We start from the raw sequence: 24,962 nt of genomic DNA, 5'->3' as shown, positions 1-24,962 counted from the left end.
GCTGCTTGTCTGTGTTGGAAAGCATGATTGGATTCCATAAGGGAGAAGACACCCACAGAATAGTTTTGTAATAAAACCCTGTCTGAGAAAAGAATAGGGTCAGAGTTGCATTGGGGCCCGAGGGCTCACCTAGGGCTGCTGAGAAATAAAACATTGTTTGGTTAACTTGTCTAATGGGCTGATCGTGATGTTCTGAGGGGTTTCCTTTTTTCCTCTCACCCAAAGCCTGAGAAAATGCCTGTGGCAAAAATTTTGTCTGTATTCTTTGTTTTTCTCTTTCTTCTGGCAGTGTGGTTTATAAATAAATAGTCTCTTCCCCCTCCACCCCCCCAGATCACTGACATGGCACCAGTCTTGTTAAAATAACATCACATTTATGGGCATTGGATCAGGCCCACAGTGGTGGTGGTGGTTGGTGGGGTTTTGTTCCTTTGTTCCTTTAATAGTGCTAAGTTGCAGGAAGCAAAATCACCTTGCAGAATTTTCATCTCTTCTTCCCTTCTGCATTTGGCTGAAAGCCAAGTTCATCTATGGCTCTTCCAACCCCCAACACCCTGGGGGCTCAAGGGGCTTAGATTCTGAGTTCCACAATGTTCTCAGGTGTTACTAAGCCCAGCTCCAAAGGATAATGAGAAGAGATGGAAAAAGGCAGGACTCTATGAGCTATGCTTTCTCTTTAGCAAGGGTCTATGGCCACCTACCAGCAGGCTAAGAAAATACTTAGCACAATGGAACAAACAGTGCTGGCGGAGAGACTACAAGGCTGAATCTCTTGCAACATTTGCAAAAGACTTATGAAAGAAGGACTAGGTAAGCCGTGTAATTGTCTTCAAGAAACAGTGGTCCCCCTGTAGTGTTCTGCAAGAGAGAGGAAAGAAGAGATATGCATCGGCATAAGGAAAAAGCCATGGGCACAGAACTAGGTTTAAATAACTGCAGGATAAAGATGAATCCAGTCTGACAACATTCAGAAGGGAGAAAGGGCAAATGCTTCTGACACGTGGGCAGAATCATACCTGGAGTAAGTCTGGTGGAAGCTACAGGAATGGGGCAAAATGGCACCTCAGTTCAAGATTAATATGTGATGGGCAAAGCTAGAGAGGAGTAAAAGGAATTGCAAAAAGAGGCAGAGACACAGCATGAGCTAACCAGACATGTCCAAAAAACAAGTTACATGATGCTCAAACAGGGACCAACCTGCTAGCTATGCTTCAAAGCCATACTAGAGAAAAGAAACAGGATCTTTCGTGCCAATGGTTCTTTTTGTGTTAAAACCACAGACTAAAAGATTAACTATCCTGTGAGTCAATGGGGGTCCTATTGGAACAGAAGTGAACACAGGAAAAGGAGCTATATTGTTGCAACTATTGTTCTACCCTGCACCAGTGTCTAATTGATTAGGGTTTGATGATCACCTTTCATGCACAGCCACATGGAAAAGGGAAATGCAAATCAAATCTGGTTCAGGATTCATTCTCTTGTCAGAGAATGGGTTAGTAAGGCAGAGGTGGACTCACACACACATGGAGGTAAGCTAATACCAAACCATCATTCTCTGCTAACCCCAGATTCCCATGCACTGTTGGCACGGCTGGTCCAGTAGCTATGTTGCCCTTGGTCCCCATGCCAACCTGTGTTGTGTGGGGTTCACGGAGTGTGCAATGGAATTTATAATGCTCTGCTGAGCAGCGCTTCTGCGTGACATTCGGCTGAATTGGGAGGAGAACATGTCACATAGAGCAATGCTGTCCGCCTACCCACCAGCCCCCCAACCATGCTTGCTGGTGCTTGCAAGGAGGGGCTTCTTCCACACGCTCGAGCTCTAGGATGCATTGGATCTGTTTCCCTTCAGCGCCACCATCACACAAAGGAGGGGAGGATCTGGTCAGAGCAGCTAGTGAGGAATATATTGGTGCCTATGCTGATGAAATTGTGCCTTAGATCTTGCTGTTTGGAATCTCTTTGTTGTGTTCTCTCACGCATTTTATTGAGGATATCAAAGAAGGTGCCTCCTGACACAGCAGAGACCTGGGCAAGCCCTTTTATTTCCTGCTGATAAGAGGAGTCAACAGTCAGGGGGCTGTCAGAGGGGAAAGACCAGCCTCATAGAGGCGGGTAGGGTGCCTCTTGCAGAGTAGAGGGGAAATCTGGGGGCAGACTCCAGGCTGGAATCAGGAATTTGGCATAGCTTCAGCAGGGCCAGTCATGCGCACGAGAAAGCTGAGGTACAGGCAAGAGGAGAGGCCCAATCTCATTAGAAATCAACACATGCTGGGGGCCAAATTCTGCCTTCGCTCACTACCCCATTGAAGGAAGGACAGAATCTGACCCTCTGCAGGCAGCCAGGCTCCTCATTGCTCCCCGAGTCCCTGAGTGTGAGAAGAGGCTAAGGAGACGGCGGCTCGTGTCTGTTCGCCGTCAATTAGGGCTGGGTGTTTCCCACACAGGGTTTATTTTTCTGGCACTGTTAGTCAGTGTGTGGAAATGATGTGCTCTGAGTGGGGTTAGACTCTGCTCCCCAGGCACAGGGGGCAAGTGAGACACCCCCCCTCCCACGGCACCGTGAAAGGGCTCGTGGTGCCATTCCCTCTGCTCCTGGGGAGCACAGGGACTGCTCACCACTGCTCTCACTGGGGAGCAGAGCACCATAAAGAAGGCAGGGGTGAGCGGAGCTGGGACCACAGTCCTCCTGTCAGTCCATAGAGCAAGACTGGTGGGCCCAGGGAAGCTATCTGCTGTACTCTCCTGAGACCTGGTCTGTCAGGGCGGTTCCCAAAGCTGAGATCATATTCTCTGGGGGGAGCTCTGTTTTGTCAGCCTGGGTAGCCACCGCAGGCAGTGTTTGTCAGGAGGGCTGACAAGAACCCTGGCAATGAGTGGTGCTGAAGTGGGGAAGATGAAGATTTGCAGCATGGTCCGATTTCTTCCCGAGACGCACGTCACCTCTGTCCCCTTCCCACTCGTCTCTAAGGTGCGGTGCCCACCAGAGAACATGGCAGTTCTGCTGTCCCAGAGGAAGAGACTACAAGTGACTCTGGCTTCCTAAAGAACACCTCCCTTGCCTGAAGCACTGAGATCCAGACATTCACAACTGATGCCAGCGAAATTCTTGCAGTCTGACCTCACGGTGACCCCCAAGTGGCTCTCTTTCATTCCTTGGCTGACTTTATCACTCGCAGAAGCCGCAGAAGCCGGAAAAGGACTGGAACGTATGTCTACAATGGCTGTTACAGTCTGGCAAACTGCATTAGGAATAAAACAACACAGCAGCAGAAGGGGCGGAGTGGCCACAAGGAAGGAGGGAATAAGGGCTAAGAAGTTGCTAAGGGAGCCTGTCAGTGAGGCAAGAAAACCCATCTCTCCTGCTGGATCTTTGTGGCATGGTAGCTCCTCGGGGCCTCAGTATTTTTGTTGCCAGGACTGGGTGGTTGTGAGATGCTTAAGCAGTGCGGGGAAAAAAATCTTCCCTTCTCTTTGCATGCTGCCTGTGTGGTTTGAAATGCAGAGCAGCTATCTGGGCTGATAGTCAGCTTCTCATTAGTGCATTCTCTCCCGCCTGCTCGGCTTGTCCTTTGAAGCAAGTGCCATAAATGGCGCATGATATTAATCATCTCTTGTGAATCAGAGACCTGCTGGCATGATGGGACTAGCTTCCTCTCCCCTGGGATGCATGATGTTTTAGAGGCAGGCCCTAAAGCCTTTCGGCGTATGTTTACCATGCAGCTGCGAGCGGGCCTCCATGCGCAGGGAGACAGACGTGCACTAGCAGGACTTGAGCTAGTGCGCTAAAAATAACCTTGTGGATGCTGTTGGCTTGTGCTGGAGACAACCCCACCACCAGGCTTGAATCCTGAGCTCCAGCCTAAACCACAAACTCCACAAGGCTATTTTTAGCACCTTACCTCAAGCCCCGCTAGCCTGGGTCTGTCTCCCCAGGCTGCGAGGATCGCTCTCAGCTGCCGTGCAGACTTACCCTAGCATACCAAGCTCTTGTGATCGCTGCAAAAGCAGAGGCATGTTGTTCCTAGCAAAGGGACATTGTGCTGCACTGCATTCAACCAATCACTTTTGGGTAGCCAGGCTGAATTCCAGTGCCTCCTGCTGGGGGCTGAGTGCTCTCACCTCCCCTTGGTGACAGTGAGAGTGTGTGTGGGGGGGACTAGTTGTCTTGTCATTAACAAGAGGTCATTTCTTTGTTATGAAACAATGCAACAGGTCAATGCTGTAAACCATCGTGGCCCAACAGGCCCAGAACTAAATGATACCAACAAGAGCTGATTCTGCATTTTAATGTTAAATGAGTATGTAAAATGCGGTGGGTGGGACATGTGGCCCGACTCAGTGACAACAAATGGACCGCAGCTATATCTGAGTGGTATCCGCGAGAACTGAAATGGCCACACGGGTGGCCTCCATGGGCTGATTTCCTAACAAGGAGATATGGACAAGCATGGCGAAGGATGGCCAGAGCGAGAGGAGATGGGAAGACGTGTTGTGATCGGCTAAGTCTTAACTGACGAAGGACCGACGGTCTACGCAGTCTGTAAAAATGCACATCCACTGTCCAGCTGACTCTCCATGAATATCTGCTCAGATCTACACCTGGTGTAAATCAGCAGAGTTATGCTGACTTACACCAGCTGACGATCTGAGCCCTACTGCAAGGAGCCTGTGCAGGAGACAGCTCTTGTTCAGCAAGATTTCAGGTTTGGGTTTCCATTTCTTTTGGAATCGCTTGGTTTTACTCTGCAGTGAGGAACCCCCGTTCTGCTTTGGGTGAAATGTTTACTATGACATCACACTCAAGGCTGGTTAACTAATTGGCAGCGTGAATCAGTGCAATAGTTTTGCTTTTTTTAAACTCACCAAACGTTTTGTTTCAGTCTACAGATGTGTGGGTGAATATACCAGCTAAACCGTACAACAGTCAGGGTTGCGGCCGTTGCTTATCTGCTCATAACAACACTTAACTCTTATACAGTGATTTTCATCCATGAATCTCAAAGCACTGTACAAAGAAGGGCAAGTGCCATTGTCACCAATTTACAGATGGGAAAACTGAGCCACAGAGCAGTTAAATGACGTAGCCAAGGTCACACATCAGTTTTGTGGCAGAGCCGGGAATCCCCTCCAGTGCCCTGTCTGGTGGACAGCACTGCCCCTCTAAGGGATATTGATTGTGGCTTTATAGTAGTAAGAAATGTTTTGAGTTGGACTATCTGGTATTCTTCCTAGTGCTCCATATTCAGCCTATTCTTTTAAAATTACAGAGTTCTGTTGAAACAAATGGAAAACACTGTCCTGCCAGCTGCCAAAGGGCTTTGGGTCTCATTCTCCTTTCATGTACACCAGTGCAAAGCAGGAGGGACTCCACTGAAGTAAGTTGAATTAAAGTAGTCCAAAACCTGGGTAAAGTTTTGGAGAAGCTGGAGTTCCGTGTATTTGAATGACACTTGATGATATTGCCTAACATTGTGTGCCAAACCTTATACCAGGTTCACAGCAGTCTTCATAGCCCCCTTTTATCCATACAATCCCCATGTTAGGCCTAGGAGGTTTTGAACCTCTGCCTGCAGCATTGTTAAGTAAGAGACACCATCATGCTGCCACCCAGCAGTCAGTAAGCCTAGTTTGCACTCCATTACCTGTTGTGGACATATATCACGGGGCAGTCTTGCCTCAAGGGGTTTGACCAACAGCAGTTTCATGGCTCCTGATTGGCTCCCCAGCCTATATAAACCCAAGGGACATTCCAGGAAGTATCCGGACAGCAGTGAGAATTTCCTGCAGCTGCCATGATCATTTTTTGTTCCCTGCTTTTTGACTCCTGGTTTTGACCTCACCTCCTGGACTCAGACTCCAAACCTTGGTATTGACCCCAGTCTGGACCTTGACTATGAACTCCTCTGCTACTCTCAGCCTCAGGTTAGACTCTGCTCTCACCCTTGGTTCTGAATACCCTTGTCAGACTCCTGACACCCTGCTTAGTTCACAGAACTATTGGTGTTTAAAGAAGTCCCTTCACTGCCAAGGAAAGACGAAGGGAACAAAATGAAAACCATTTAAACTATTGCTAAAGAAGCTGAACTCAACCTACCAGTGTAAAGAAACTCAGAATCCAGGCCTTTGGTAAGGCCACCTCTGAAGAGATATTGCTAAGTATTTTGTTTGTATGATCCTCTACCAGAAGAGCCTGGGAAGAATGAATGAAAAAGTCAATGGTACACCTCAGACGAATGCTGTAAAGTGAGTAGGATTAACCCCTAGATTGTAAATTGTTCAAAGTATGCAGCGTCACTCACTCTATGAGCTGGATGCTCAGCTGCAATGAAGCTTACCCTGGTGTCAAAAGGGCATTCACTTGCCTAGTACTAATCATAGCTTTGACAGTTTATGATAGGGATTTGCAATGGTGCAGCCCCATCATGGTGATGCCTGAAATTGGGGCTAATCCTCAGTATAGATGAGGCCTAAACTTAGAGTGTAGGCTCTTTGGGACAGGGATCATGTTTTTGCATGTGTTATGTACAGCACCTAGCACGAATTAAGCAATGTATAAATAACAATGAGAAAGTTTCCTAATATTTTATTTTTTTGCAGCCGAGCTCTAAATACACAAAAATTAATATCCCATGAGTTGCAGTGTCTAGGCCAGTGGCTTTCAACTTGTGGCCCCTGGACCCCTTGGGGCCCGTACAATATGTCTAAGGGGTCAGTGAAAGGTTGTTTTCAACTTGTGGTCCACAGACTATATCTAAGATTTTCAAAGGGGTACGCACCTCTATTTGAAATTTTGTAGGGGTCCACGAATGGAAAAAGGTTGAAAACCGCTGATCTAAACAAAATGCATTTGTATTAAGTGGCTTTTAATTCTAACTCTTTACCATCGTTTTTATGCCTTGCCTGTGTGTAGTTCATTTCCTCTAGTGCAACGGCAAGACGCACACATGCAGCGGAAACTGAGGAGGCCAATAAAAATTATGCGACACAGGGGAAAAGGATAAGGCTACAAACAATCACTGTTTTGGCTGATAAAGCCTGCTTCAGGAAACATGTATGTTTCAATAGTCTGCCATTTCACTGGGTCAGGGTCAATGATGGAGCAAGGAAAGGAAGAGTCTATGCACAAAAGACCCCGTATCCAACCATCTATTGCAGTATCGGAGTACCATCTTTTTAATGTATTAATCTTCACAATGGCCCCTGGGAGGCAGGAAGTGCTGTTGTCACAATTTTAGTAGGTCACACTGGAAGTCTGAGCTCCTCTCCCAAGTCCCGCCAGGCTGTTGCCTTAATCGCTGCCTCAGGTGCTTTTGAAAATGTACCCCATATTCTAGATCCCATTGTCTACGAGCCAAGAGAGGCAGTGTGGTCTAGTGACTAGACCTGGGAGTTGGGGGAATCTGGGTTCTGTTCTCAGCTCTGCCACTGAGCTGCTGTCTGACCATGCATGAGTCATCTCACATTCCCCTCCCCCTTTGTCTGTTTGGGTTATTTATACCAGTGGTTTTCAAACTTTTTTTCTGGGGACACAGTTGAAGAAAATTGATGCCTGCGACCCAACAGAGCTGGGGATGAGGGGTTTGCGGTGCAGGAGGGACTCTGCGTTTTGGGGAGGGGGGGCTCAGAGCTGGTGCAGGGGGTTGGGGTGCGGGAGGGGGTCAGGGCTCTGGGCTGGGGGTGCAGGCTCTGAGATGGGGCTAGGGATGAGGGGTTTAGGGTGCAGTAAGCGGTTCTGGATTTGGGGGGGCTCAGGGCTGGGGCAGGAGATTGGGGTGGGGACTTACCTCTGGCAGATCCTGGTCAGTGGCGCAGCCAAGGTTTTCCTAGCACCGCAGACCGCGTTGCGCCCTGGAAGCGGCCAGCAGCAGGTCCGCCTCCTAGGCAGAGGCGCGCACAGCTCTCACTCGCTGGCACGCCCCCTCTCTCCCCGGCCCTCCTGCCTAGAAGCCGGACCCACTGCTGGCCCCTTCCGGGGCGCAGCGTGGTGTCAGAGCAGGTAGGCAGTAGCCTGCTGAGGTGGACTGCAGCAGATTTTTAACAATGACAGTTTGGGACAGGAAGTGAAGCAGAGTAAGTATACCCAATTGAGAGTGCAAACGATAATGCTTGGAATTAGATTGATGGCAATCATAAAGAGTTTATTGAAGTTGAACTGCTTGTAAAGGTTAGCAGCTGTTCTGGATGGCAGATGTGCCCATTTTAAACACTCTTCACTGTCAATAAACGTTCTGCTTTCTTGGTTTCAGTATCAGTTTGGAGCAGGTGAGTTTGGCATGTGTGGTTACACGAAACAGAAGTACTACAGCCTAGCAGTCAGAGCCAGGGAAATGAGTAAACGTCAATGAGGTGATTCCTTTCATAGAGTTAGGGCAAGATCCTGATGGGATTGGCTTTGGCTCAGGCTATGAAAACCCCAAACCAGCACAAAGATCATGTGGAATCAGTACAGAGTCAGGCGTTTCTGAGTTCAAATCTTCATGCTGCCAATGACTCACTGGGTGGCTTTAAGCAAACATTGTGCCTTTCTGTGCAGTTTCTAGCTCTATAAAATGAGGAAGATAATACTTACCAGACCTGGTTGAAACTTTTTTGATGAGAAATGGGGTTTCGATTACAACAAAAAATTGTGTGGGAAAACTTTATTTTTCTCAGCTTATGTTTTGTTTTTGCTGAAATTTTGAAATGAAATTTAATTTTTTTTTTAAATTGTAGGGAAAATCCTTTTTAAAAATGTTTTATTTCTGGAGAATGGAAATGCAAAATGCAGCTTTTTTCACTCTTTAACTTTCCCTCTGTTTTTCAGGGAATATTTAAAAAAAATAGTAGGTATGTCTCAATTAAAATGAAATCAAATTTTGAAACAATTATTCAAATTGGAACATTTTGTTTCCAATTTTTTTCATCAGAATCTGAAAAGTTTTGTGGAAAAAAATTGAAGCAAATTAAAAAAAACCTTAGGCCTCGTTGAGTGTGATTTTTCTTAACTGAAATAGTTATACCAGTGTAACTCCTGGTATGGATGTAGTTATACAAATATAAAGGTGGCTTATATCAATTTAGCTTATTCCCTTTCTAGTATCAGAATTGCTATACCTATCTTTATATGATATAACGGTGTCCGCACTAGGGGGCGTTGGTCTGCTTTAACTATAGTGGTATAGATACAACTTTTGTGTATAGACAAAGCCATAATTTGGGGTTTTTTTTAAACTATTGTGAAACATAATTACTTCCCTCTCTCCCCCCACGCTGCTTTAGTACCCTCCCACTTCCCTGGCAGCGGTGTTGAGAAGGTTAATGAGTTAATGTCAGTACAGGGCTTTGAAGGTATAAAATACTGTACAAATGCTATGGACAGACAGGGTTTTCATCACAAGCAAGTCTCTGACAATGCACCTCAGTTCTGACGTGCTACTCCAGGTTTGCACTTCTACTGTGCTAAACTAATCCTTTAACAATAGCTAGGGGCTACTTTATCTTCCCAGTCAGGTGTAGATTATGTTGTGACAGTAGCCAGATCAAACAAAGAATTGAGAGGAGATCTGAGGATACAGTAAGGAAGAGATGAGCAACAGCCCATGCCTACGTGCTGAGAAAATGCACACAGCTTGTCTATCCTGAATGCAGGGAATAGTTGACAGAAATTGTGAGCCTCCTTACTCTCTAGCTGGATAGCCCCTCAAACCCTGCATCTTAAAATGTTTTCACTGATTACATCCCAGTCAGGAAGATCTTTTAAATAGGTACCTGGAGACCTGCTAAATACAATTACGTAAAATGCTGGTCTTTTAGGCATCAAAGATTACTGATATTGCCACAACACAGCTCTGTGTTTAACCTCAAACGTACAGCACACATGGTCTCCAAAGGGTTTAAAGGTTTGTGTGGAGTCAAAGATCTGCACTGCAGTGAGGCGCCTTGATGAGAAAGGGAGACGTATAGCTTCTCTGAAGCCATGTAAGCTGCTACTGCAGTTCAAAGGGCTTACAACAGAGCTTGCCCATGCTCCTAGTGGGGTATAACGTGCACGAAAGGAAACTCTTGATGTTAATAGGCTGGGATCCCTTTCTTGCCATTTGTAGTAATTTGGTAATGCGTACCCGCTGTCCTGTCACTTTAAAGTTCCATGGCAGCGCCCCCTCCCTTGGCAAGGCATGGCAACACTGATAGACACTGCACAGAACAAATCAAGGAGGCAATCAGGAAACTGTACATTGGATGCTGTTGTTAGAGATGGGTCCAAGACACAAACTTTGCTCCTGCACCTGAATTTCCAGTTTGGGGATGTCTGGATTTGGGTTTTAGGTTTAGGCCCATCTCTAGTTATTGGCAGAATTGGGTTCTCTAAATTAGGCCCGGAGGATTGAAAACGGGGCATCCCATGCCATATAACCACATAGGATTTATGGGCTTCATTCTACAGCCAGTGTCACCCACGGTCCCCACTGATGGAACCGCTGGTGGGGGTGTAAGGCTCCTGCTCTCTCATGGGGCGTGCAGTATGCCACAGCAGCTCCAAATGTGGCAGGGCTGCCCACAAAAGGGGTTTGGCCGGGGGCCTGAGGTGTACTGCCTCAGCCAGTTTCCTAGACAGCCTCAGCTGGTGGGGCTTTCGTAGCGCCATGACTGCAAGATAAAGCTGCCCCACCTCTGAGAGCAAACCCCACCTAGCCTTTCCCACTGGGGTTCATCTCCCCCGGGGCTGCATGCAGTGCCTCCCACTAACATGGGGGGTAAAGGGAAATGGACAGGGCTGATGCTAGCTGGAGAGACTGCATGTCAGGCTGAATTGGCTGCCCCCCCTCGCCCCCCAGCAGTCTTTGCCTGCTGTCAGAACGTTACGCAGCCCTGGCTGTAATCCAAAGCTGCCTCCCCTGAGAGAGTGGGCTCAGAGTAAGACATGCCTGCGGTTGTATAAGTGGCCATTCAGCCGGTAGCAAGCCAAGTGGCTCTCCATCATCAAATGGAGTCACAGGCAGCTACATAAGAACCACATGCATTTGTGACACAAAAAGATATGGGACCAATGTTTAATGGCCCACTAGAGATGGGCCCAGATGCAAACCACAGGGCCCAGTTCTGATACAGGAAGCTGCCACTGACTTGGACAGGAGAGAATAGGGCCCTTAGACCCAGCTGGAGATGCATCAGCAAAAGCCTCACTCATTTTGACTAGCCTGGGTTCTGTTGCTAGTGCTGCCCCCTGCCCATGGGCTGTGCACGGGAATACTTGTGTAGAGGCGTCTTTTGGTTTTTAAATCGCCACCTTACCCATGGAGAAGTGACACCTCATTAGGATGCCTTTCTCAAACTTCCACCTGCAACTGAAAGTCACAGATTGAACTAGTGAGACAGATCAGATTGCTTAAAGGCTTGTTCTGTACCGTGGCAGCAACTGCTGAGCTGAGGAACTACAGCAAAATGAGATGCCAAACTATAAGGTCAAAATAAATACCCTGGGCTGCTTACCAATATACAGTGAATTATAGTCACCGAGTCTCAGTATCCCAGATAAGAACCGAGGCCATCAGGAAGCGCCAAGCCCCCAGGTCTGCATGCTGCTATGTCAGGACAGAGTAGATTTCTATTGAAACCCATGCAAGTATTGTAACAGGTGATGCTACTTATAGTGACATAGCATCGGAAATCCCCAACATGCAATTGCTGCAAGAAGGTCACAGCTCAGTCGGAACAGCACATTAAACATTAAATGCTCCATTTATACGCACTAGTGGCGTCATGCCAAGATGAATTTGAAATGATTAAATCTCCAGCCGTGTCGGTTCCTTTCACAGCAACATAAAACATTTTGCTTCGCTAGTCAGTGCAATAATGTTTTGCTGGGGACAACAGACTTGGGCTCCGAGTGGCTGGCATTTCAGCAATTTGTCATTAAAATGCATCTCTCACCAAGACGCGCTAGTGAGGTTTCCAGAGGTTCGAGCTGCCACTTGGCTAAGATGCACGGCAATTTCCACTGGCTAGATGACTCACCTCAGCCTCTCTCATCACCCGAGCGCGAGACAAAGGCAATTGGAAGGGAGAGGAAGAAAATAACAAATTTGTTGACCACGTTGTAAATCCAAAGACGCGGCAGTCATTCATGCAGGAACTATTGTAAATGAAACCAGATTGCTCAGATTCAGTATCTGTCGAGGAGGAAATCTTTTTCTACTAGAATGCACCTGCTAGGCAGAAAGAGAAAATTCAAGGGACTGAATTTCTTAATATTAGCAGAAGGCTATTTTTTCCCCCAAAACAGGACATTTAAGCATCTAATAAGACCCCAAAAATGTAAAAAATAAATGGAAGATAAATCAGAAGATCAAGAATTTCTGGATCTGATGAAAGGCAGAACTTGTCCTTTGATCATCTTCTATGGAATCACTCTTCAGACATTGAATCCATGTGGACTGAGTTCTGCTGTCTTTCCTCAGTCTCTCATTAATGTCGCTATGATTAGTCAAGAAAGAAATTTTAGTAGTACACATTCTCTCTGTCTCTGACTGTCTCTCTGTCTCTCTCTTTCTTCTAAATAGCAGAAGCACAAATATTCTGCTCTTTGGGTGGCACCAAGGGAATAGAGACTGCATGCAACCCACTTGCTGGTCTGAGGGACCCCTCAGAAGGCATAGAGATGGTGCAGCTGGCCCTTTTGCTACTCTCCATTCAGTTCCCCGGTGCAGGCAAGCAAGTGTCGAAGCTTGGAGTGGTAGGGGGTGAGTGTGGCCAGAATGCACTGTGCTTGAGCATCTCCAGCTGTTGAATGATCCCGTAGGAATCTCTGCCAGCTGACACAGGTGACAGCAACCCTCGGGTTGCTCTAATCTGGGCCTGGGGCTATGGCCAGGCAGAGAATCAAGGCGGCTCTCCCACTGTTGTGCTGAGTAGAAGCTAGATGCAGTGAAGATTCCAGCCCAGAGTGTATAGCCCTGGCTAGCACCAATCATAAGCATTTTAGCTACTATGCAAACTTCTCCACACTTCACCTCAGTCCTAAATCTTCCAGTCCTTTGCCCAATCAGGCCTAACTAGACACTCGTTAAGAAGTGTAGATGCCAAATTGTTCCCAAATGATGCAAAATGCCTAATGCTGAGTGTGGCACATGCACACACTAAAGTATATGCAAATGTAAATCCTCTTCAGGCATTTTGCATAGTTGCCTAAAATTTTAGGCCATTAAGGACCACACAAACAGGCTCAGATTTTCAGAAAGAGCTGAGCAGCCAATTTGCAGCCAACCTGCTGAGTTCTTAAGTGCGTCCACTTGCTTTGTGATGTGACTAAAGGTGCAGTAGGGGGTTGTGCTTCACACGTGACACACAGGAGAGTTGAGCCCAGACCTAAAGTTTAGAAATAGGAGGGAAATACTCTCCGACAGTAGGGGGCATTGTAGTGTGATAGGATGCTATGTATAGGGTAATGTCTAGAGATCTCTGCATTGATGAGAGTGCAAAGTCTATGTGGAGGAAGGAATAAAGCCTTAGCGTTGCCCTGTTTTGGTTTTTTATGCATGGTCACTAAACAAGAAGCAGTCTCTCCACGCACTCTGAGATCTCGCAGGCGTCTCGGAAACTGCATCCATCTTTCAGTTTCCTATTTGTTAATACTGCTAGAGGCTTTGAAAAAGTCCCCGCTGACCTCATCCCTGTTGATCACAGATTTGAGAGCCCTGTTGTGAAGGAATTTTAAATTTCCAGCCTCTGGCTGTTTAACAACTTTGAACTTCAAAAGCATTAAGAGCCTTCTCCTTTTAAATACACTTTGCACTTAAAAAAATATTTTGGTTCCTCATTATTGTGCACTTCCCCTATAATTACGTGTGTTTGTGTATGTAGTGCAAACGCTTATTCCTTGCATCATGTGTACTAACAGCCATGCACCTGGAGTGTCATGTTTAATTCATGAAATCCCTGAGTGATAAGCAAAGTCCATCTTTGATCTTTATAGGAGTTCTTTATTGCATAGAATCATAGTATCATAGGGCTGGAAAGGACCTCGAGAGCGTCTACGGGCAGATTTTATTCAGTATAAGAAGTTAGATGTAAAACAGATGCTGTTAAACATAAGCAAGTCACTTGAGCCCAAAGCCCAGTACACAATGATGCCTATATGATTGATTTGATTTCCTCCACCCCAGCACTTCCCTTCCCTTATTCTTTCCATTTAGCTGATCCCCTCTTCAGTAACACCCCACCCCATACAAAATTGTGGAACAAATATGACATTTGCTGCCATCCCATTGTTCATTCTGCTTGTGTGTTCTACTCCTTCCACCACCCTGTGTGGGTATTGTGAGTTCTTTGGATCAGGGACGGTCTGTTACTGTGTTTTGTACAGCACCTGTTATAATTAGGTCCCGTTCTTGGTTAGCCTTTAGACACTACCGTAATAAACATGATTATTACTGAGGATGATAATCAAATTAGAAGGGATTCTCCGGTGTGCTGCAGCCCCTGTACACCATAACAATGGAGCTGGTGGGAAAACTCTTGTCAAAACAGTTTTCCCTGTTGGAAAATGCCATTTCAACTAAACCAGTTCCTCCCCCTCCCCCTCCAATGTGTGTCAATTTTGACCCAATTTCCTGGGGGGGGGGGAAATCCCATTTCTAAAATGGGGAAAAAATCATTTTGGAAGATTTAATTTTGGAAATTTTTTCAAAATTTCATTTCATTTTGAAATTTGTTTATTTCCAGTTCTTTATGATTTTTACATGTTGTTAGTCATAGTAGTGCACTGTATGTGTCGTGACAAGACCTTCTATTATGCACTGCCAACACTGACATTTAGATTATGATGCTATCCGTCTATTTCTTTAAAACTATCCCCTGAAGCAATTTAGTGAGACAGAAGAGTCTGAGGGTGGAGCTACAAAGACAGGAAGTATGCTAGCTACTGTACATGGGCACAGTTTCATGGATCTGTCCCAGAGTTTTTTATTTTCTTCTTGCTATATGTCATTTCAATTTAATGAGTGTTTAGGTCAGGCTTCATAGGGAGAAAGTGCCCATCCTTTCCCTCAGTCTTTGGGGAGCTTCAACACGAACCAAGATAGTGTTCAAAACTACCTCAAATTGTGCCCAATAGAGAGTGTCCATTTCTTCAATCAGTCAGTTTCGCAGGATGGGAGAGAAAACAGTGATGTCTCACCACTCACATCCAGCAGGAATAACTACTGCCACTTATATTATTAGCTGGTTGTCAGAAGTTTTATCAAGGAACAAACCTGGTAGGAGCAAGAGCATTTAAAATGGTGTCCAGAGACCACCATCTAGGGTAGAATCAAGTTTGATATTATGAGCCAACCCGAGCTAGCAAAAATGCAGGGAATCATGCAAGTGCTGTGTAAGAACGTTGCATGAAATATACAGGAGGGCTCCTAGGTAGGGTCCTTTCACATGTCTTGCATTTGAGATTTAATAAATGATGAGCTATGCATAATCCTTGCACCTTTGACAACAGGATGTGATGTGCACGAGCACAACACTGACCTTTTTTTACTAAAGTTTCTATGTCAAACAAGTGTCATTTCCTGATTATGTAAGACCAGGCATTGTAGCTGTTTCATCCTGAACTGCAGCATTGTGTCCCACTGGCTTCAACTTGTACAGCATCCGAAGAAAAAAATATAATCACCGGATGAAACTGAGCGCAAACTCACCACCAGTCTTTTCCCCCACTTTCAGGAAGAGGTTAAGTAAATATCCACTGCAGATCTTTCTTTAACCTCATACTTCCCTGCAACACTGCAGAAATAATAACTTTACGCAGGTTCCAGATTGACTATGGAGTTTTGGGCTTGTCTTAGTTTGTCTCTGTACCAAAGAACTTTTTAGCTGGGCTAATCTCTTCCTGCCAATTTTGAAAATGTTTTCAATCCGAAGTGTTGCTGGCTTCATTGTGTATCATTAACTCTCCAGCATGGGGATGGATCAGAGTTGTGTACTAAAGGAAGCTATTGCCTGTGGTTTCCTTGTTTCATTTGTTGCAGAAGTTGGAAGGTTTTTAGTGAAACTTTGGTTTTGTTTTCAGGTCAATTTCTGTTATTTTTCTGCAGTAAGTTAGGAGTGGCAGGGCTGGGGGAAGAGTGAAGAAGAGTATTTATTTTTTCTTATCCACAACATCACATCATTGGGGAGGGAGGGGGAATCTCTCAAATCTCTCTACTAAGTCTGGATTTCATATATAACACTTCACTCAGCTCCCATCAGCATATCCAATACAAAGCTCTGTCTTCAAGGGGTTATTAATACCTAATGGATCACCACATTTGTACCACTTTCCTCTACCCATCACCATGTATGTTTCACTCTTTTGCCCTACTGTTTATCTTCCATACAGATAGAAGGACAATGTAGGAAACTCATTATAGGTCTGAGCAAAAAGAATTAGACTGTTTTTTCTCTTGTTGATTGATGGTCTTTGTCATGTTAGCTGACCCCCATAAGAGAGGCTCATGCATCTGGAAACATATAAATATCCAAAGTATAAGTCTGGATCTGTGCACAGGCTCTCTCTGCCTGAGAGATTTATGTATCTTCTAAATTTTCAAGAAAGCCCCTCTTCAGATGCAATACTGAAACAGAAGCCAAGGCATAAAACCTTGTGAATTATATGGTTTGAATTCCTTGGAGAGATCATGGTTTTTCAGTACCCCTGGTTTTCAAGCTCATCCACAAAATCCATAATTATTTCCAACTTCCATTCATTCTGTTTGAGTCAAAGATCTATTTCAGTCCTGTCATCCTGTACACTTGAGATTCATGTCACCACTTTGGTAGTTCTCCAGTCTGACCATTCCCCTGAGCTCATTTCACTGCAGGTATCCCCCTAGACACCCTTCCCTCCTCCTCATTCCTCTGATGTGCAAGGCCCTTTAGAATATCAAAATCTGTGCCTGAATCTAGCTCCAGATGGCTGTGGCTGAAAGTCAATACCGTCTGCTGACTGCTCAGCAGGGCAAACAAATTCTTGGTGATTTCTGAGACATCTAGCGCCAACTGGACAAAGACCATCACACATTTGTTGGCAGTTTCACATTTGGAAAAATGGATATTTTATTTTGAAATGAAATCTTTGTTTAAAAATTTATTAATATAAAAAGGGGAAAATACTTTTGCTATTTTTTATATTTTATGTCACTAGTAAGTAGTGCATAATCTGACATGCACTACCTACTACTGACATGTCATATTATCCTAGGGTTACCATATTTTGAGTGTCCAAAAAGAGGACACTCCACGGGGCCCCGCCCACGCCCCCACGCCCCAACTCCACCCCTTCCCCAAAGTCCCCGCCCCAACTCCGCCCCCTCCCCTGCTTCCCGCGAACATTTGATTTGCGGGAAGCCTGAAGCAGGCAGCAGGTAAGCTGTGGGGGGTGGGGGAGAGGAGACACGGCCCAGTCTGGGCCCCCCAACCGAGAGGCTCCCTTCGGCAGCCGGCCCCGGCCCCAGCGTCTCCAGCCTGGCTCGGCTTGGGCCCTGGGGTGCCGGCCCCTGGCCGAGCACCCCCAAGCCAGCACCTCCAGCCCAGCACCCCCGGCCCCCGGCCCAGCACCCAGCGGTGCCGGCCCCTCCCTATTTTCCCGGACATGTTCGGCTTTTTGGGATTTCCCCCCCGGATGGGGATTTGAGGCCCAAAAAGCCGGACATGTCCTGGAAAATCTGGACTCATGGTAACCCTATATTATCCTAGAAAAAGATTCCAGGCTAACACAAGGGGGGGATAGCTCAGTGGTTTGAGCATTGGCCTGCTAAACCCAGGGTTGTGAGTTCAATCCTTGAGGGGGCCACTTAGGAATCTGGGGCAAAATCAGTACTTGGTCCTGCTAGTGAAGGCAGGGGGCTGGACTCAACTCAATGACCTTTCAAGGTCCCTTCCAGTTCTAGGAGATGGGATATCTCCATTAATTATATTATATTAAGAATATTGAAAACAACTGCTCCTCTAATTAGTACACTATGTGCTTCTCTTCTTGGTTCAAGCATCAAACTTATTCATTACAATGCGAAGGGGAGACTCTTTGATTCTGAAAATAAGATGTTTCTATTAGTACTAAGTAGCAGCTGTCCTTAATGATTTTAAAATAAGAATAAAATTATATAAAATATTATATAAAATCACATAACCTCTGCACATTAAGACAAGAATAAGCCTTGCGGAAAACCCCCAGCTTGGCCAGATTGCAAGCCTTTGATACTAGATTGTACCATAACCTCTTTGGGGCAAGGATTGTCTATTGTGCATCAAGCACATAGTCCATACTTATTGAATAGTCAAACATCTCCTTATTTGTTACTGCATCAGGTGACCCATCCATCAGTTTGTTTGCACAGGCTCTGTATACCAAAATCCTTTGAACCAAAATTCAGAGTTGGTATAAGCAGGTTCTATTCCATAGGCTATGATGTTAAGGGTAAGAAGTGATCAGCTCTGTGTAAGAAACAAGAGGGCAATCTCCGTACTGCAGAATATGGCTGCTCTGTTATAAAGAATGGATGGCATTTTGGTTTGTTTGTGGTTGCACATTCTTACAAATAAAGTATTAAGAAGAAAAACCTGTTGTGTCAAGCTTTCACTTACATAATCCAACCTGCAGATGGGAACAAATATAGCTGAGTCCTCCTGGACAATTTGTTTTCAGGATATTTAAGGGGCTATTTCTCTCTCTAGCTCTCACAAAGTATTGCCGTAAAGAATTAACATCCCTGTAGAAATGCACATTCTGTGAGGAATGGTTTAAACACGCTTATTCATTGCTCAGAAAAATAGCATTTTCTGGCCCCAGATCTATCACATTGCATGGTAAATTATACTCCTAGGAATCTCAGCCACCTACCTGCACTTAAGTACATGCCACACAGGAGTTAATTTTCAGAGTAACAGCCGTGTTAGTCTGTATCCGCAAAAAGAAGAACAGGAGTACTTGTGGCACCTTAGAGACTAACAAATTTATTAGAGCATAAGCTTTCGTGGACTACAGCCCAGCAGCAGATTTGTATGTATGTATGTATTTGTAAAATATTTAAGCTGCCTGAAAGTGCATCCACAGGAAGTTACGCTTACAGGGTTACATAAGTGCCATACAGAGCTGTCACTGTTTAAGGTTGGGCAGCAATCAGGCATTCGATGGGCTAGATTGTATATAACTCTGCAGGGCGTTAGGGTAACTCCTTTAAGGGCTAACTGGCTCTGAGTACATCGCAGGCTGGAGCTGGTAGGTGGGGCAGAACAGGGACTGGGTGGAGGCTTTGGTCCATTTCCCCATGACATGCTGGCAAGCACAGCTGACCCAGCATGGGGGATGTTGTCCTTTGTTGCTGGTATAGGCTAGCAGCAAACTACTGCTCCCGCCACAGCAGAGCATTGTCTGAGCATCCGTTTTTCCTGAGTTTGTGTAGCTTCTACCTCTCCCCAGGCTCAGGGCTGTCCCTAATGCCCCTATGTCAGGTACTGAGGTGAAGCCTTTCAGACTAAAGGACTTGTTTACTTTTGGTTACGACTAGCGAGGGGCCAAGTTGAAAAGGTTCACTTAAGGGGAACCACTTTCCCGTAACTCTGGCACTCACTGTGTTTGGGGGAGGCCCTCCTTCTCCCAGCCCTCACCCGTAGCAACTGTCTTCATGGGACTCTAAAGAAAGAGGAAAGATGGTCTTGTGAGTAAGGGACTAGGCCTGGGCTGCTGCTGCAGATCTGGGTTCTCTTCCCAGATCTGGGTTCTCTTCCCTGCTCTGCCACTGACTTCCTGTGTGACTGCGGGCAAGTCATGTGCCTTGGTTTCCCCAGTGTAAAAGGGGGATGCTACCTACCTGCCTGTCACAGGGTGGCTGGTCCCTTAAGTGGACAGGGGCCTCAGCCCCACCTGTGACAAGATCAACAAAACCTCCCCAGGTGGGAAATGCCTTTGGCTAGGTGAATATGCAGGCCAGGCCTAGGGATTTAAAGGAGAGGGTTGAGGGAGAGCCAGTGACGGTCTAACGAGGCAGGGCTGGGGGTGCCAGGCAGGCTAGAAGTCTGGGAAGTAGCAGCAAGTGAGTGTTGCAGGGAGCAAGGCTGGCCCCTGTGGGGAGTACAGGGGCTGTTCGGATAACCCAGCTCCAGGGAGGGGAGCTGGGGACCCCGGACTGGAGAGGAGAGAGACTGAACTGTGACATAGCTCCACAAAGGAGGGGCTGAGGACTGGTTCCCAGAGAGACTGGTAGGATGACAGCCTTGCTCTGGAAAGGAGGGCTGAGCACTCCTGATTCGAGGAGAGAGCTACTTGAACTGTGGAAGTGGTGGGTGGAGGGGCCAGCTGGGCGTAGTTGGCATGAAGTACTACATGGATATGACAGAGGACTGTGAGCTCCCATGACTGGAGTGTGGGGGTGAGGGGAAGGGTTGGGACCTGGAGGGTCACTGTGTGGACTAAATAAACAGGGACCCCTCCAGAAGGGGAATATTGGTTTAAAATTATATGGACTAGGTGGTGTTTTGAGGAGCCCTGTGAGAGTGGAAACTGAGGCAGGGTGCTGCAGAGCCATTCCAGGCTGAGTGGGCACACAGGAAGCAGCAGCCGTATTACACTCCCACACAGGAATGTTGTGAGGTTAAATCAGCCAATGTATGGGAGTTGCTCAGATACTAAAGGGATAGATTGCCTTCCAAGCCGCCATGCCTGCCTTCTCCTGCTGACCTGGTACTGCTAGGCTCTGGCACCTTGAAATTCAGTCTTCACAGACGAAGGAATTCGAGGCCTCACAAATCTCTGAGCTTGTGAAAGTTCAGCCTGGCAAGCACTGGGGTCAGGGGCCCAGCCACACACTTCGCTGGGCTTCGCAGCCCTGCGAGAGACTGGAAACCAACTCAGGTGAGACAAGGAAGGGGAAGTCATTCCCTAGAACTCAAAGTGTATCTCAGTCCAACCAACCTGGGGCATGGCCGAGCCTGAGGGAGGATTTACAGGGGTGGGAGCAAGATGTGCCACCTTCCTGAGTGATGACCTGCTTCTCTCCATCTCCCACTCTAACCTCACTGAGGGGAGACTTTCTGCCTCTTCCCCTCCCCTCCTCCCCCCACCATTGTCTTTTCTCTTTCCAGATTAGAGAGACAAGATGGGTGAGGTAATATCTTCTATTGGACCAGCTTCTGCTGGGGAGAGAGACAAGCTTTTGAGCCACACAGAGCTCTTCTTCAGAAGTTGGTCCAATAGAAGATATTACCTCACCTAACTTGTCTCTCTAATAGCCTGGGACTGACATGGCTACAACGATATCATGTATCCCTTTCCTGATGTCTCTGCGTCTTCCTCTCCTCCTCCCTTTTTTGCTGCTTGTTTCTTCTCCTTCTACCTAACCCTGCCCTCCCCCTTCCAAAGGTAGGTGGCCTAGAGCCAGGCACTTCTGCTTCTTGCTCTGCCAGCTGTCTCTGGGTCACTGGTTTCCTGCTCTTTTCCATTGTTCTCATGCTGCTCAGCTTGGAATCGCATAGCCCTGTGGGGCCTGATCCAGTGAAAAGTCTCCAGTTGACTTTAGTGGGCTGTGGATCAGGCCCCATGTCTGTGCAAGTGACACTCTCCGGCTGAGGGTGGGAGGCAGCACCAGCATTGGCCTTCTGTGCTCTAAGCCTGCTGCAGTCTAGACGGGCCCACTCAGAAAGGCACCAAGACCTTCTCCAACAGTAACTCTGTCCCCAGAGGGGTTAAACCCATCTGAAGTTAGCACACATCCTTGCTCCAGCTTAGAAGTGCTTTCCAAAGGCACGCAGCTGTTTCACAAGTGCTCTGACACATATGAGCAATGGCTCTTGGCGCACACAGCTGCAGCCTGCTGGTGCAACAGCTTACAAAGAAGCAGAAAGCTCTGGTGCTGCTCCCTGCTGCAGAGGGCTAAATTAGACCTTTCAGGGAATAACATAGTCCTGAGCATTCCGCTCTGAACCTTCAATTTAGGATTGACTTATTTCCACAGGGCCAGCAGTTCGGTGAGGCTTTTCAGGCAGCTACGAAGGCAAGGTCTGTGTAGGTGCTCAGATAATTGTCTCTGAGGCATAGTATTAAAAAAATTAGATACAAGACCCCTTGCCCCAAAATCAGCAGCGTGCAGTCTAAATGGATCCGAAGCCCCAATTCACCAAAGCACATGTTTATCTTCCTTTGGCTTCCATGAGTCACACTCATAAGCATATGTTTAGAAGTGTTGCTGAATTAGCACCTCAGTGCCTACAGCTGGCGCGACTTGTCTGGCAAACTCATGTGAAAACTACAAACTGCCTGGTCTTCCATCGGATTTTACGTCAAAGTAGTTAAGTTAAGAATGCACGTTTTCCTAGTGAGAACAAAGCTACAGGAGTCTGACCCAGTTGATTAAATTGGTTTAAATTTACACCTTTAATTAAACTGGTGCAACTTTTGCATGTAGACAAAGCCTTAAACTTTCACTCTGCAGCTATCATTGCACTATTTGGGTGCCTTATGTTTGGCTAACAATGCCTGTTAGCTGCCCTCTGACTACTCTGTGTGTGGGATGGGAGGACTTAAGCTGTGACCCATTCCCCTCATTCCATAGGGCTGAAGTGTGGCCTGTGAGCCATCTGACAGGCATGACGGGGAGGGTGGGAGGAGGAGGAACACACTCCACCTCTTAGCATGAGGACCTAGGAGATTATACGATTGCAGCCAATTGTGAGAGCTTGCAGTCACCTTCCCCAGCAGGGGAGCATGATAAAACATGCTGCGATATGGATCTCTGGAGCAACGTTGGGCTGCACGCTGGCCACAAGAAACCCTGGCTGATAATTTATGCCAGAGAGATGGATGAAATTGCACAGTTGGGTATGACAAGACAGGCTGAGAGCTGTCACAGTGAAGGACTGCCAGTGAACTATGATAAAACATTTCACAGGTCTCTCTTTTTTTCTCTTTCCCCTGAACCTCCCCTTGTCGAGTGAGGAGCAGATTCTTTTAGGTAGAAGAGGAAAATAAATAAATAAAAGGTGACTAGAAATGCAGTTGGAGTCAATAGTGCCTATACAATTCCCTTCTTTGCCAGTTTTGACTTCTAGGCCTTGTTTGTGCAGCAGCCATGGCTCTTAAATGAACCATGGCAGCTGTAAGCAAAATGGCCTAGTGCTTCCTAGGAAATCGTTCCCTCTCGGTGTTGTCCTTGGCGAGCGGATGGATGTGATCCAGGCTGGCTCCAGGGAAAAAGACCACGTTGAGCTACACATGCATCCTGGCATAGCAGGTGGTGGCTGACCGAGAAAATGAAAAATAGGAGGAATGACTGGGGAATGTGTCTGGCTCAGGGAGACTGTTCCGGCAGAATGAGCAGGCAGTCGGGAGCTCTACTCGCTGCTTTTCCTCTTTTCCCATTTGTGAAAAAAGGAATGAGAATGCCAATTCCCTGCCGGGCTTACAGGCAGCACCGGATTAACCTTTCGTGGGCCTGTCAGCAAACATGGGGGCAATGGAGCATGGCACGGGGAGGTGGGTTCCTGGAGTGAGGGGCAGGCCAGGGGCATCGGCCATCGTTCTGCCCAGCTCAGCGCTAGGGCACTGTTTACAAACCGGCAGTTGCCAGACGCAGACTGGCCCGCCTGGCGCTGTGCTGCCAGCGTGCCCCTGCTGCGCCACCCCCCGCTGCCCAACTCCCCCTTGATTCCCTATGCCCAGTGCCCCCTGGACCTGCCATTGCCAGTGCGCCCCCCCACAAATACACAGCATTCTGCATACCATCACACCTGCCCAGCACCCCACAGCCCCACCATAACTGCCCAGTACCCCCAACTACACAGCACCCCACGCAGACCCCCTCCCTAGCACCCCAACACACAGATCTCCCCCACCCCCACTACCCAGTGCTCTTCCCCACATCCCCACCACCACAACTACACAGCACCCCCACACGCCCCCACTGCCCAGCACCCTAACACACACAGACCTCCCCAACAGACCTCCCCCACTGCCTAGCACCCCAAAACACACAGACCTCCCCCACTGCCCAGCACTCCAACAGATCCTCCCCACTCTCTAGCACCCCAAAACACACAAGCCTCCCCCAGTGCCCCCCATCCCCTCACAGCCCAGCACCCCCATACACATACCCCTCAATGACCCACTCTCCAATGCCCTGCCCCCTGGCTGCACAGAGCAGGGCTCCCCCATCGCAGCACAGTGCTAGGGACAGGGGCATCTAGTCCAATCCCCTGCTCAAAATAAAGTTTTACTTCCTGCTGTGAGCTGGAATGAGCCAGAGAACAGAAATTTTCATCTCAGTGCAGGTGACTCTTTAACCTCTGAGGATAAGACAAGAAGCAATGGGCTTAAATTGCAGAAAGGGTAGTTTAGGTTGGACATTAGGAAAAACTTCTTAACTGTTGGGGTGATTAAGCACTGGATTTAATTGCTTAGGGAGGTTCTGGATTCTCCATCATTGGCGATTTTAAAGTGCAGGTTAGACAAACCTGTCAGGGATGGTCTAGACCAGTGCTTCTCAAAGTCGGGCCGCCGCTTGTTCAGGGAAAGCCCCTGACAGTCCGGGCCAGTTTGTTTACCTGCCGTGTCTGCAGGTTCAGCCGATCGCGGCTCCCACTGGCCGCGGTTCGCTGCTCCAGGCCAATGGGGATGCGGGAAGCGGGGCAGGCCGAGGGAGGTGCTGGCCGCGGCTTCCCACTGCCCCCATTGGCCTGGAGTGGTGAACTGCAGCCAGTAGGAGCCGCAATTGGCCGAACCTGCGGACACGGCAGGTAAACCGGCCCAAACCACCAGGGGCTTTCCCTGAACAAGCAGTGGACCGGCTTTGAGAAGCACTGATCTAGACAATACTTAGTCCTGCCTTGAGTGCAGGGACTGGACTAGATGACCTCTTGAGGTCCCTTCCAGTTCTATGATTCTATGACAGCATCCAAGCAATCGGACAGCTCTGCCTTTGACTTGCTGGGTGACCTTGGGTGAGAGAGGAATAGATCAGCACCTG

At 47.4% G+C, this 24,962-nt stretch overlaps 1 protein-coding gene across 1 annotated transcript in view; it reads left to right on the top strand.

Annotated features, from left to right (window-relative positions):
* The first annotated feature begins 5,359 nt into the window (after nucleotides 1-5,359).
* The window catches only part of GALNT9 (polypeptide N-acetylgalactosaminyltransferase 9), a 681,070-nt gene continuing 661,467 nt past the window's right edge, over nucleotides 5,360-24,962 (top strand). Inside the window, exon 1 of the mRNA XM_034791125.1 lies at nucleotides 5,360-5,378. The gene's annotated coding sequence lies outside the window, so the exon portion shown is untranslated. The remainder of the gene's footprint in view (nucleotides 5,379-24,962) is intronic.

Source organism: Trachemys scripta, chromosome 15, assembly GCF_013100865.1.
Source record: "Trachemys scripta elegans isolate TJP31775 chromosome 15, CAS_Tse_1.0, whole genome shotgun sequence".
Lineage (NCBI taxonomy): Eukaryota > Metazoa > Chordata > Testudines > Emydidae > Trachemys > Trachemys scripta.
This window is presented reverse-complemented; position numbering and strand designations above follow the sequence as displayed.